The sequence below is a fragment of the Meles meles genome, chromosome 21 (genome assembly GCF_922984935.1).
Source record: "Meles meles chromosome 21, mMelMel3.1 paternal haplotype, whole genome shotgun sequence".
Lineage (NCBI taxonomy): Eukaryota > Metazoa > Chordata > Mammalia > Carnivora > Mustelidae > Meles > Meles meles.
In genome coordinates this window covers 31,112,962-31,128,666 of record NC_060086.1, presented here as the reverse complement: position 1 = coordinate 31,128,666, position 15,705 = coordinate 31,112,962, and positions in this window count along the sequence as shown.

Sequence of the window (15,705 nt, the reverse complement as noted above, 5' to 3'; positions counted from 1 at the left end):
ACTCTAGAGACCTCTTGAGTAATGTCTGAAGTAATTGTTTATAAATCTAACCCTTCTGCCGAATCTAGTCAGGCTCTAGAAATGCTGAGTTCTTGCAAAAGTAAGAGTGGGAGAAAAGAGCTAATACATGAGTATTTGACCGGTGATGTTGACTTTGTGAAATGAATCAGCGGAGAACATCTGGCTCATGCTCCTGGAAATCCCAGGAGTAGCCCAGTCTGGAGCTTTCCCTGGAGGTCTCAGGGAAGGAAGAGCATGTAACATTTAGCTGTTTCCAGTAAGGACTCCAGATAGGAATGCTGGCAGTGTGGTTTACAATGCCAAAAGAAGGCTCAAAGACTTGAAGAAGAAATCTATGGAAGTGACCCACTGAGGGAGAGAACATGGTGCCCAGTGACCCACTGAGGGAGAAGAAGAATCATCCAAAATCTCCACAGCCCTTGAACCCTGAAAACATTGTGTGAAGTAAGAGAAACCACTCCCAAGGGACCACATATGATATGAATTTGTTCATATGCAAACTCAGAGCAATTTGTTCCAACAAATAATAGGTTAGTGGTTGCTTAGGGCTGGGCAAGGATGGGGGAACAGGGAGGGTGATAACTGGACAGTTACAGGGCTTCTTTTGGAGGTGATGAAATGCTCTAAAATTGACTGTGGTGACTGCACGTGTCTGTGAAAATACTAAAAACACTGAGTTGTATACTTTAATTGTGTACATTGTATGGCATGCAAATTATATTTTTGTTCTGAAAAATCTCAACAGCCAACATGGGCGATGACCATGACCCTTATTCTCAGTGCCCATCCATTGCTTTTTCAAAGCCTTTTGTGGTCTTGCCTTCCTTATCCCACCAACCTTACCAAATTGATATTATCCACGTGGTCCCAAAGTGCCCATAATGATAAATAGCTTGAAAGCAAAAGAGTTTTTTTCAGAGCATGCTGATTTTTCTGATCATCCTAGTTTAATTTGTTTTTGTATATTTCAGATATGCATTTGAACGTTTAAGGAAATTTATATACCATCACCACCCTAAAACCATCTGTTCCTCATACTTTTAAAACTACTCTGGGAATCATTGGAAATTGGGAGAGGAAATCACTTCAACATTATGTTGAACTTCCCACTCGGTATCCTCAAGGGAGGCACAGAATAACACAGAAACCTTCAGAGCTCATTTCCTGACAATATTTGGACGTTACCACCTGTGAGATCTAGGGAAAATTACTTAACCTCTCTGAGTCTGCTATCTCATCTACAGAAAGAAGATAATTATAATACCTCTTGGGTTTGTTGTGTAAGTGAAATAAGATGATGTCTATAAATCACTTTTCCTGACATGTAGTAGGCACTGTGTGGATCAAAGCTATTTATTATAATTGCTATGGTTACTTTACAGTTGGTTAGAGGGTATATATTTCCGAAGTTTAATCTTTATGATTTCCTTAGGACCTCTACCCTAGGGAATATCCCGGGAATATACACCTTCTGGTAGACTCTTTGTTTCTTGAAAGTGACTACCATTTTGCCTTGACTGAGAATGCACATAAACAAAGGTCTCTGGTAGCCACATGGGGGTGTACTGAAGAGCTGAATTTTCATACTGGCTGCGTCTGCTTAGACTTTGCAGACCTGTTGACCACATGGTAGCCAGAGATGGTTGTTTCTTCCAGGTAAAAGTCAAAGTTCACTTACTATCTAGATTCAGATCCCTCTAGGATGCCTGAGCACACATTTCTGAATGACAACAGCCCATTGGAACTGAAAAGCAACTGCTGCCTTTACGAAGGATGTGCCCCCTCCAGTCCCCCCAATTGCTACCCTCCTTCTTGACTTCTTTATGTTACCTGTCTGGTGTCTGGAGGCACTTGAATTTATGATCCCCAAACTAAGCCTCTATTATCCATAGGAATGAACTGCTCATAGTAGTAGAGATATTGATAGGCTTTCTTGGTGTCCCTAGAAAAATCACAGTCGATGAGGCCAAGTGTAGGGATTAAGGTATTTTGTCTAGGAGTACACAGGAATAAGAACCCAGCTAGGACTGGAAACTGGTTCAGAACCCCATTCTAGGGTGTATGAGGCTAGGAGGCTAGGAGATGAAGCTCCTAGGACAGAGAAAGTGTCCTACTTCTCCCCAACTTCAACACACCATCGTCCTTTAATGGGCCATGGTTAAATCAAACCCTTAATGTGCCATCATTAAACCCCCCAGGGGATGATGTCAGGGAATCTGCATTTGCTCTTCTCCCTTCTTAGCTGTGTCAAAGGCAGAAGGACCCTACAGCTGCCGCCATTGCTACAGGTCTCATGGCACAGCTCTGAGGCCCTCTCCTCCTCTCTAGTCCAGAAGTAGATCAGCTCACATTTTAAATTCTCTAATAGAAGCACAAATGAGGTTTATGAACCATTAAACTTAGGTCAGTTTTCCAAAGTCTCAAAAAGCATTTTAAAACAATTAATTACTTTGCTTCACTGGAAACAGATTGCAGATCATTGCAATTAGGCAGATGCTAGAGGTGAAACATTTCAGTAAGATGGACAACGAGCTCCCACCCCAGGAGTTTTGCGGGGAGGGAGAAGCTGATTCCTCATATATACTCCCACTCCAACCTGGCAATATCATGATCATTTCAAAGCAAGATATGATTGCATTTTCCAAGCCCCTTTCTTCATACAGTTCTGAAGTATAACCTTGATTTTTCACTGTGCTTAGGGAAAAGTGCAGTTCTGAGTAAATGAATTTGTAGGTTAAGAGGAAAATGCTCTTAAATTCCTTCAGTTCTGTTGAAAATTTCTTTTAGAAATATGAGTCCACCATTATTTTGCATTTGGAGAGGCTGAGGAAAAAGCTGGTAAGCACAAGGCATCTGTGCTGAGTCTGGGCTACAGGTGGGCTGAGACACTGACTTTCTCTTACAATAAATTTCTCAGGACTCTTGGAGTAGAAGGCAATAGCCAGACGCCAGTACATGGGGTGAGTGACTTCCTTTGTTGTCCCAGCTCTGCTGCCATCAGTGCTGGAGAGGCTTGGACAAGTCAGTTCCCTCACATGAGCCTCACGCTGTTCGTCAGTAAGATGAGTGGATTGAACTGGATCTCAGATTTCCTTTCTAGCCCTGACTTTTCTAGGATTACTTGTAAAACTTATTCTGTAGACACAAGTGGCATAAGAAATCAGGCTACTACTCTCAGTTCAAGATGGCTGATTGAGCACATCTTGACAGAAGAAATATAAGAGCAAGAATAAATCAGTGGTGGTGCTAGAAAATGGGGGAATGTTGCAATCAGCAGGGCAAGAATGTTGAGAAATGTGTGGAAGAGATAAAATATATGGCATCAGATTAATAGTGATTCCTTAACAGCCTCGAGGAAACTATAACTGCAAGCAGATAAAAGAGGAGACAATTGTAAAACTGAGTTCTCTCAATAGAACTCTGGAGAAAAATCAAAATCAGAGACAGCAGTCTGGGAGAAGCAGTGGTGTCTGGGTAACAGAGACAGCAGAACAATTACACAGATTCCTCCCTCAAGAGGGGTCGGCTGCAGCATTTACTCCCAGGCTCTCTGTGAAGGCCATTGTTTACATAAAGTGGAGACTGGAGTTTAGGTGGCTAGAGAGAAATGGGTCACTGCCCTGAGTAACCTTTGCCAAACACAGCCAAGTTGGAGCACCCACAACCCGAAGTCAGGCCTCCCTCCCTTACATCATGAAGGGAAGCTCACATGGATGTACCTCCTCTCCATGCAGAGCAGCCATTTCCACCATCTGGGGGACAGTGACTGTCTCACATTTAGACAGAAGCTGTTTTAGCTGCCAAAATGAATCTGTCCAGACCAGTGCTGCACAGAACAGTCTGTGGTGATAGAAACGCTCTAAAAATCTTTGCTGCCCAGTAGCATCACCTCTAGCCACATGGTTCTCTTGAGCACTTGAAATGTCACTAGTGCTACTGAGGAACTGAATTTTAATTTCATTTAGTTTTAATTAATTTGAATTGAAACGTAAATAGATAACTGTGAGTAGAGGCTATCACTTACGGCTCCTTCAATCACTGCCCTATTGGACAGCACATTCCCCTACATCCCTGTTTATAAACAACCACATCACCAAATGTTTGAAGGAACAATATAACATAAAACTGAGCATACGGAGATAAATCCTGGCCAAAGTTAATATGGGAAACAGAAGAAGACTTCAAAAGATGTGAATTAGTACCCTTAGATCTGAGAGGACACATCCTCCATATACAAACCTGGGGTGTGTTATTCATAAGATTGGTTTAATAATATTAAATAAATCTTAGAAAAGAAAATGATTGGTAACATTAAGACCTAAATAGAAGATCTAAATGGCAGAATTGAAAATTAAATAAAGGACTGACTTAGTGATCAGAACTATCTAACCAAAGTGGTCTGCCAACCCACAGAGCAATGACATACAAATTACAAAGAAAAATTGACATATGAATGATGGGACCAAGAGACCCAACGTTCATCAAAGAGTGAATCTAGAAAGAGAGAACAGATATAATGGAGCCGAGGAACAAGCTAAAGAAAAAAATACAGGGGAAAACATCCAAATATTGCTGATAATACAGGTGTAAAATTTCAATGCAGTTGTTAAAGAGGAGTTAATAAAATAGAAGAGGCATGGCATAAAACCAAATATTTAAAATCCATGCATATCTATAACAAAATATTAATCCTAGACCAAAATTCTACATAAGAAGACCTGGAGGGTAGAGAAGGGAGGGTGGAAGAAATGAGGATATGTCATAAGGATTGTCTTTTCAGAGAGGAGGCTTTAGTCTACGGATTACTTCCTGATATTGCTAAGAAAATAGGATTTCAATTCAATAGGATTTCAAATAGAGTTGTGTTTGTAAAAATACATAAAAATAAAAATATAAGGATATAAAAAAGCAGATTTCTATTTCACTGGAGAAATAAAAGCAAGAAAGAATATTTGCTCAATTAGCTAGAAGCTGGAAAGGGAAGCACTCAAGAAAAAAAAGAAAAGTGAGCAACATAAGTTAAGATGACAGAAATAAAGCCAAACATATGGTGATTACAGTAAATATAAATAATTTAATTTCTCCTATTAAAAGACAAACACTATTAGCACTGTTTAAAGGAAACATGTTCCTTAGGAAACCTTCAATAAAATCATTAAAAATAAAGAGTTATAGAATGCTATAAATGTTGAATTAGGTTAGCAACTATCTTTTCTAAGGAAAGATTTTCTTTGTTTAATGGTTATATATGTCACTATTTTTTATTCTTGGCCTATCAAAATAATCTTATTCTATGAAATGTCAACCTTAGATCAGTTGCTAAATTGTTTTGAAAATTTCACTTGTCTCTCTACCCATTTCCTTTGCTAAAAGACTTTTTGCTGCATATGATGTATATAGTCCATCTGTTTGCCCTGAAAGCCTAAATTCGGGGTTTTCTATCTCCTGCAAAAATCTGTGTTTACAACAGTAATTCCGTAAACTATTCTAGAATGACAAAGCTAAAATTTCTTTGTTATCTGACGACCTCATTTCATAGATGAGGACACCCAGATTCAGAAGGATAAAGAGGCTTGCCCAAGGTCACACTACTAGTTTGCAGCAGAGTTGGGACTAGAGCGAAGTGCAGAACTCTTCTTTTTATCTCAAGTGATGGAAAACCCGAGCTGATCTCGCCTTAATGCCTATAAATGAAAAGCTGAGGATCAGAACTAGGTTTGCGTGAGACTTGCTCCAGGTCTTAAAATTATGCATCGGGCACCTGGGTGGCACGGTCAGTTAAGTGGCTGACCGACTCTTGATTTCAGCTCAGTTCATGATCTCAGGGTCATGAGATCAAGCCCCACATCAGGTTCTGCACTGAACAAAGATCCTGCTTGAGATTCTTTCTCCCTCATCCTCTCTATTCCTCCCCCATCCCCCTCTCTCACTCTCTAAAAAAATAAAATAAAATAAAATTATGCCATCTGAATGATAACTCTGTCTGTAAAATGCTTTCTTCTGTATTAGCTTCATTCTCAGGTTCCATGTGGTGGCACATGGCTACCAGCATTACCAAGTTTAATTCCAAATTCAAGTCTAGCTTTGAAGAGCCTGGACCTCTAATCTTTTTTTTTTTTTTAAGATTTTATTTATTTGTTTGACAAAGATCATTTATTTGTTTGGCAGAGAGGCAGACAGAGGTTGGGAAAGAAGCAGGCTCTCCGCCGAGCAGAGAGCCCAATGCAGGGCTCATCCCAGGACCCCAAGATCATGACCCAAGCCGAAGACAGAGGCTTTAACCCACTGAGCCACCCAGGTACTCCTGGACCTCTAATCTTTTTTTTTCTTTTTAAGATTTTATTTATTCATTTGACAGACAGAGAACACAAGTAGGCAGAGAGGCAGGCAGAGAGGAGGAAGCAGGCTCCCTGCTGAGCAGAGGCCTGATGTGGGGCTTGATCCCAGGGCCCCGAGATCATGACCTGAGCCAAAGGCAGAGGCTTTAACCCACTGAGGCACCCAGGTGCCCCTGGACCTCTAATCTTAACCATCAAAAGTATCTTGTTGTCTCATTGGCTCACGTTGAATCATGTGACCATCCTTGAACCAGTCACTGGAACCACAGTGCTTGCTCCACCAGCTCCTGCCTGAGCCCCATGCCCATCCCCAGGGCAGGAAGTGGGTCCAACTCCACCCAAAGCACATGGTCTGGGAATCAGGAATGTTCCCTAGAGGATAATCTGGGTACTCAGAATAGGAAAAGTTAAATGTAGGGTGAAGGGCAGGCAAGTCAAGTCTCCTTCCTTCTGGTGTAGTAAGTTCATTGCATAATCACTGAAATGTGTTCATTCTTTCACTCAAGGAAGTAACTGCTACTAAACCTAATCATCCTGTTTCAGGGGCAGAAATGAGCAGGCAGGTGAACTTGGCCTCTTTTTTCATTTAAAAAAAAAAAGGCTTTTTTTGGGCGGGGGGGAGGGGGGAATACTGCCTAAAGGGCAATAGTGAAGGATGACAATAGCAAAGCCATTGTTCATTGTTCTGTCATCATCTATTGCAATTTCCAAATCTGCAAAACCAGCAGCTGTCTGGAGTGACAAATCCCTTGATAAATGGAAGCCTTCCCGGTTGCCAAGCACTAACCCTGCTCCAATCAATGATTGTGAAAAATCAATGGAGAATATGGAACCTGAGGTAATAATACTCTCAACTCTATATACTTTCAAAATTGGCTAGAGTATCGAGTTCAGACTGCCTCCAGTCCTACGGATGTTGTTTATGGAATACTTTCAGTCTTGATGTCCTTCAGGAAGAGACGCAGGAAGGGTGGTGATAGGTATCCCAGCCTCTCTTGGACTTGGGATTGTGTTGGAAGACCTCTGTAGTTTGTGACTCCTTAAAACCGGTGGTCTTGTGGAAAAGAACACTTTCCCTCATCACATTCCCTAGAGAATGTGTTCCTCCCTGACTACAACCCTGTGTTTTGTATGAACTTGTAAAGGATAACATCTTGCCTATAGGACACATGGCCCAGGACTGGATAATTGCTGTTTCTGTTCTTCCTGGTCATAGTGATTGGTCCCAAGAGGGACCGTTCAGAAACCAACTCTTGGAACTTTTCTATGGAAGACTGGTGGGAAAAATTATCTTTTTTCACTGGATTTGAGGCTGTAAATATCTGATCCTGTAGCTGTTGATGATTACAGTAAGTGGGGTCTAGAAAAGTCATGTGCAAGGAGGGGCAAGGGGTATTGGAAGGAAGAATGTCCTCCAGTACTTCTATGAAGCATTTATGTACACATTTTTAGTTTTTGTCCATAAGGCTTATCAATGGGATCTTCTCTCTGGTTCTGACAATAGGTTTATGCTAAGTCCTTGTGGAGTGGAATAGCCAAACCAGATTTTTTCCTTCTTTAGCTGAAGAAGCTGACAGCTGCTCTTTGTTCTGGTGGGGATAGATGGTCAATTCAGAGCAGATGTTTATGCTCTCTCTTTAATATGCAGATATATTCCAAACAAACTCAGATTTGAACATTATTACGATGACATTGGTTTGACTTAGACAAGCTACCTATATATTCCTCTTTGTGTAACAAAGGCCACTTTGCATATGGAGACCAGAGTTTTCTGGAAAGACACTAACATTCCCACAATATTTGCCCATGATTATTTTACTTAGGAAGTCCTCCTAGAGAGGACTGGAGTAGATCCAGACAAGATTCAGTGGAAGAGAAGAGCAATGGGGCCATTCATTAAAGTAACCATAGGCAGAGATTGATGCTAGACCAATGATCTCCTTCCAGCACTGACCAGGAAACACTAGCAGAAGATGGTTCTGGAGACTCAAGATGATTATATCTTAGAAAAGTTTCTCCTCTAGCATTTTTGGGATTAACTCATATCAGGAATCAGTTGTGTGTGAGCTGGTGCAAAGGGCCAAAGCATCTGGGGTTCCAATGTATGAGAAGGTTTTAGAGATGTAGTTAGGGCCACGTCCCTACAGACCGCTCTTCACCCACACTACAGATAGTAAGCAGCTATTTACTCTGAACTAAGCCACTGTTGGGTACCCAATGACGTTTACTACTTTTTAAATTTCTGGTGCTGTTAGACCATGAGGCTACCCAGGTGGAACTAGTTCCAGCCCAAGGAAGCATATGCCTCCTCCATCAAGTGGGGCCTTGCACCATGAGTATCACTTCTTCCTCTTCTGGTTGCTAGGATAACGGAGGTGAGGGAAGTTGTGTGTGTGCATATGTTTGTGTTTTCCTCATTGCACAGCATGCTAACTGTTCACGTTGCATTCTGTTACGTAAACCTGGAGGGCTTGGCCAACTTTTGCAATCCGTTGAGTATGTCCCATCTGGGTCATTGGCTTTCTATTGGAATACAGACAGTAGTATAATTTGGCACTCGGGGTGCTCATTGCTACTGAGTTGGTGGTGGTTTTCAGTTTTCAGAAAATAAATTATAATAAATATAATATGACATAATATAATATATCATGGATTCATATTGATACTTCCAGTTTTAAGTCAAGACTTCTACTTGACCTCTTTTTACTATATCAATATGTCCTCTCTTCTATTCCTGGCTTTCAAGGGCACAGGGGGTGACAGAATTAGAATATGTTGTTATTCCTCACTCATTTATTCTAATTTTAATCTCACAACAGTCTTGGAATAGTAACACTAACACCACCTCCATTGTAACTATTAAACACATCAACACAGTTTTGGTGTATCTTCTTCTCCTGTCCCTCCTTCTTTTCAAGTTTATTGAAATAAAACCTCCATACAGCAAAGATTACCTGTTTTAGGTACACAGATATATACATTTTGATGTATGGAAGAAAAAAAACTTAAAAAGACCCCCCATTCTTAATAAAATTTTGCAGGATATATGTTTCTGAAGCATGTAGCCTCTTCCTGATATGCTCCTCCTATGTGTCCTCATCTTGTCTTATTTCTGTCTGTCTCAGTAGCTATGTGTTTAATGCTCATCAGTTGTCATTACGTCACTGACCCTTTAGTTATTTTGGTTGTCGAAAACTCATTCCATAGTAAATTACTCAGGGGGGCTTGTGGGAATAATATTTCTAGAGTTCTTGTGTTTTGATAAGTTTATCTATGCCCTTTGTACTTAAAAAAAAATCAATTGTGCTGCCTATAAAAACCTGTCTTTCCTTGAGTATCTTAAATATGTGACTCAATTTTCTTCTGACATAAAGGCTGGCATTCAATGGCTGATAATATTCTAATTTTCTTTCCCTTAAAAGTTACATGCTCTTTTGTGCTAGATGCCCAAAGGATTATTTAATGTCTCAGATCATACTAGAATGTGTCTTAATATTGATCATTTTTTTTTTTTTAATTTTAATTTTTATTTTTTTTTATTTATTTTTTTTCAGCATAACAGTATTCATTCTTTTTGCACAACACCCAGTGCTCCATGCAAAACGTGCCCTCCCCATCACCCACCACCTGTTCCCCCAACCTCCCACCCCTGACCCTTCAAAACCCTCAGGTTGTTTTTCAGAGTCCATAGTCTCTTATGGTTCGCCTCCCCTCCCCAATGTCCATAGCATATTGATCATTTTGGGGTCAATATTCTCATGTATGCATTTTACTCTTTGGAAATCTAGTTTCCAATTACATTTTTTATTTAAGGAATGTTTTCTTGAAATATAGTTTTTAGTATTTCTTCCTTTCTTCCCCTTTGGTTTTCATCTTCAGAAATTCCTGTTATTTATGTGTTCAATCTCCTTGGCCTATTTTCTTTCCTTTTTTTTTTTTTTTTTTTTTTGGCCTATTTTTCCATACTTGCCACTCTCTCAATTCTTTCTCTCTAAATTCCTTACTTTGAACCTTATTTTTATTTTTATCTTTTTTTTTTAAGATTTTATTTATTTGACAGACAGAGATCACAAGTAGGCAGACAGGCAGGTGGTGGGGGGTGGGGAAGCAGGCTCCCTCCTGAGCAGGGAACCTGATGCAGGGCTCCATCCCAGAACCCTGAGATCATGACCTGAGCTGAAGGCAGAGGCTTAACCCACTGAGCCACCCAGGCGCCCTTATTTTTATTTTTTAATTGTAAAGCAAATATAATATAAAATTTAACATTGGAATCATTTTTAGGTGTACAGTTACATCATGAAGTCCAGTCGCATTATTGTGTAAGTATCCACCATCACTGTCCATCTCCAGAACATTTGTCATCTTGCAGAGCTGAAACTCTGCATTCATTAAAGAAGAATTTCCATTCCCTACTCTTTTCCCAAGCTCCTGGCAACTACCATTCTACTTTTTGTATCTGTGAACTGAACTACCCTAAGTACCCCACGTGCGTATTATTGTGCAATATCTCTTCTTTCGTCACTGGCTTATTTCACAGAACATAATGTCTTCAAGCTTCATTCATGTTGTAGCATGTGCCAGAATTTCTTTCCCTTTTAAAGGATGACTAATATTTCGTTGTGTGAATATGCCATGTCTTTTTGTGTATCCCTTTATCCATTGTTGGACTTCTGGGTGGATTCTGCCTTTTGGCTACTGTGAATAATGCTACTATGAACATGGGTGTACAAATACCTGCTTGTGTTCTCTGTTTTATACTGACTTTTGAATTTTCCCAGCTGCTCACCCTGTGTTTCTTTTGTTCTTTCTACTTGCCTATTCTGGGTTCTCTTTTCCTTGAGTCCCTCAGATTCTGCCTCTCTTACTTCCTCATTCTCGCCCAAAGACAAGAGTACCATGCAGGTCTTATACCTGATTAGTGACCTGTCCCCACTCTCTTGTGTTGGGGACTTGGTTGGCGGGGGGTGTCTTGTTCCCTAGATTTGTTGTAAAGTGTTGTCCTTGTGTTTCTAGTCTTTCTTATCAACTTCATTTTCATGTCAGGATCAAAAGAGATTGCAAAACTAAGGGTCCTATGTTACTATCTTCTGAGAATCTCCCATAATTATTTTTCTTTCTCTTACTTTCTGCTCATTATCTCTTATTTCCAGTGTGCTCAGACATTTATTACTGTGTGCTGTTCATTTCTCTTGTAAGTTTATTTGTGGCAATCCCTTGAAGACTTGGAAAAAGGTGTGTTCTTCGAAAAAGCATTTTCAGTTGTTTTAGCAGGATGCCTGGGGACATAACCTATGGATGCATTAAACCAACTCATGGTTTGGAGGTTTTGGGACCCTGTGGGTGGTCCAATTTGGGCTGTAATTCCTGTGATTATTATGGCTTTTTAGAGAAGGTATTTTTTTCTCCCTGCTGTGCTCAGTACTGAAGAATCTTTCTTGCAGACTCCAGGAGTTGGGGGCTATGCAGGTACAGTGGTTTTACCTCCGCTGGTTCACCCTTACACAAATGTTGTAGCTCCTTGGATCCCATATTTGGGAGGGTCTTGCATTTAACTTCCCACTTGGGGAGGGCTTTGGGCTGTGTGTCCCATGAAATTATGAGAACTGAAGCCTAAAATCATGAGGTTTGGGAAAGGCTTTGAAAGCACAAAAATGGTTCACTACTCTGTGCACCCTTCTGGATCTCTCTCTTCCCTTAGTTTTTGGCCTAATAATTCTTCACCAATAGCATTTTTAGTTGTTTCCAGTGGGAAAGGTGGCCTTCCATTTGATTAGAAATGGAAGCCTCACATCATTTTTTTTAACATGTAAAATTTTATAGAAATTACCACTATATGTAGTTGTAAGAATCATTCTTTCTTTCAGCTAGGTATTACGAACCATGCTAAGTGAGTCTGGTGCATCCAGACCAAGTATTGGAACCCAAGAACATCAAAGAAGGCTTAAGGAAGCCAGATGCAACCCAAGAACCCAGATCAGATCAACACATAGGACAAGTCATGTTGGAACAGCCTTTTCTTACCTTTTCTCCTACACTGTAAGCATTGGCTACAGAAGACTCACTTCAATTTTGAGATAGCCTAAATTCATTTTTCTTGGTGGATACCTGATGGACAAGACATGGGTCCTGGAATCTGACTGCCTAGGTTTGAATCCTGGATCCACTATTTAGGGTATTATGACCTTGAGCATGTAATGTAATCTCTCAAATCCACTTCCCTCATTTTCAAAGGGGATGAAAACAGTCCATGCCTTATTGTGATGTTCTGAGGGTTGCAGATGATAAAGTATTTAAAACAGATCCTGACACATTTGCATGCCCACTGTGAGAATTAACTGTAATCTCAATATCCCCAACATGAAAAGTCTTGTGGCCTTTTTTTCTCCATTTGTTTTCTTCTTGTTGAGCCATACTCCATCTAGCCCCTCATACTCTCATCCAGAAGGAGAACTCTTTTGTTTACCACAGTTAGTCTTTAATGTAATTAAAATGCCGAACCAGGGGCGCCTGGGTGGCTCAGTGGGTTAAGCCTCTGCCTTCAGCTCAGGTCATGATCTCAGGGTCCTGGGATCGAGCCCCGTATCGGGCTCTCTGCTTGGCAGGGAGCCTGCTTCCTCCCCTCTCTGGCTGCTGCTCTGCCTACTTGTAATCTCTCTCTCTCTCTCTCTCTGTAAAAAAAAAAAAAAGAAAAAAAAATTTAAATAAAATGCCGAACCAAAGTTTTAGGTATTGAGATGAGAAAACAATTTTAAAACACAAGGACAGAGTTTTCTGAGTGGATGGGAAGGCATGTGATGGGACAAAAGGAGCCATACTCCAGAGATGAAGTCTTGCTACATCTTTAAAGATGGCGGTGCTCAAGAGAAAGAGGACGGTATGGCTGACGTAAGGGGCAGAGGGGCAAGGCAGATGTGGAAAAGTCCTGTGCATTCAAGAGACTGAGTCACTAATTGATTAACAGTGGTGTCTTTGTGTAATGAAGTCTCATATTTACTGCACTATTGATTGCAAGAATTCTGCAAACATTAAGTTTGAGTGGGCCATAGGGAACTGACCCCTGAGTTTGTATCTGGGTTTTCATAGTTCCTGGAGTTTGCTTTTGGCTGCTCTCTATTCTTTTTTACTTCATATGTTTCTTACCATCAGGAGTCCCAGTGTGCTTTTGACAGCTTGACTGTGATGGTTCTGGACAACCACATAAGCTTTCTGAATGCTTTTTCCTACAGCCCCATCCAAACTCATCTCCTGTGAGCTTTCTGAATTTTCTCTCCCTTGCTAATTTGATAAACATATCATTCTACAATGTCATGTGAGATGGATTCATTTATTCTTCATTCTTTTTTAAGATTTTATTTATTTATTTGAGAGAGAGAGAGTGAGAAACAGAGATCATAAGCAGGGGGAAGAGATAAAGGGAGAAGCAGTCTTCACTCAAGCAGGGGACCTGAAGTGGGACTCAATCCTGGACCCTGGGATCATGACCTGAGCCAAAGGCAGACACTTAACCAACTAAGCCACCCAAGTGCTCTTATTCTCCATTCTAAGAACACTCTAATGAGGATTTTCTGGAAAGTGGTCACTTCAGTCCCAAGGGAGTTTATTGATTCTGTCCTATATGCCAACAGCAGCCCATGTTGGAGAGAAAGCTGAGAAGCAGGATCACCCATTTGTTGCCAGTGGTAATATAAAATGGTACAGCTATCCTGGAAAATACTTTGGCAGTTTGCTATAAAACTACATGTGCAACTCCCCTATCACCCAGCAGTTGCACTTCTGGGCACTGATTCCAGAGAAATGAAAACTTAATTTTACACAAAAACCTGTACACAAATGCTTATAGCACTTTTATTCATAATGCCCCCAACTGGTAACAACCCAGATGTCCGTCAGTGGGAAAATGTTTCAACAGGCAGTGGTATATCCATACGGTGGAGTACTACTCAGCAGTAAAAAGGAACACATGGTTGATGCTACAGCAACCTAGATGAATTTCCCAAGAGTTATCCTGAATGAAAAAAAGAAAAAGAATCAGCCTCAGATGGTTACCTCCTGTGTGATTCCATTTATATAACATTCTCGAAGTGGCACTCTTATAGGAGTGGGGAACACATTGGTGGTGGCCAGGGGTAAGGAGAGCTAAGGGCAGGAGGGACATGGGCAAGACGAGAAAAGTACAATATGAGGTATCCTTTCAGTGATGGGAATATTCTGTATTTTGGCCTTTTTCTGTTTGGAAAACACACACACACACACACACACACACACACACACACACACACACACACACAATGAGGAACATTACTTTCCCAGTTGCAGTATTGTGCTTTGGTTTTGTAAAGCTAATTACCATTGGGGGGAACTGGGTAAAGAGCACAAGTGGTTTCTCTTTCTTACAACAGCACATGAATCTACAATTATCAAAAAATGCAAGTTCAAAAAAAAAGTGCTGACAGACATCAAGTTTCCAAACAGTGATTGGCACAAGTCCAGAGCTGTTTAAGCCTTTGCTGTTCTTGGTAATGATGGTGTATTAATGTGTCGGTTCTGCTGGGTTCTAATCCCACAGATGATGGGATGTGGGATGAAGATGAGGAAGTGGTTAGGCGGGCCAGTCACTGTAGGGGCATGTAGAGGAAATCTCTTGAATTTCCTTGGACTTTCTTGTCTTGGAGTTAGGAGAGCTCATCCCTTCCACTTGGCACCTTCTTGGCCTCCAGAGGACTTCACATACCACTATCTCCCAGAAGGCCATGAATCTCTTACGGCTCCCAGGATCTGCTATTTGAGTCTACAAGGCTCACCCAACTTTTGGGAAAGAAATCTTTTCTGCAGTTCTTTCCAGAACTTCATTTGCTTCCACCCACACCTGGAATGTTGTGGATAGTGTAGGTCTTCAAGCAAAGGGGAAGGAGGTCTCATTAAGGTTGCCATGCTGAGGACTGTCTTGCCCTCAGAGCTTTACAGGGCCATCATGACCCATGCTTCCAGCATCCAGCCTGACCTTCTTTCTGGAGAGCTCTCATGCCTCAGAAATGATTGTGTTTGGCCTACTGGTTCTTGATGAGAGATGATACCATCTCGATGAGAGGTGGTACATTTGGACATAGTGCTAGGTTTTGGGTTGCCCAAAAGAAAAGCCACCCTGTCTGCCCACAGCTTGCCTGGTACATGGAGGATAGCATCTCCCTCCTCCCTCTCCGTGGCTTGACTGCAGAGCTTGTTTCTCTTTAGCGTCCATATTAGCTGTGCCAAATTGTGGTATAATTAAAAAACTATAGAGTCTCAGCACACATGAATGAAATGCACTGTTGACATTAAGTGATCTAATCCAGGTTATCCAGCACGT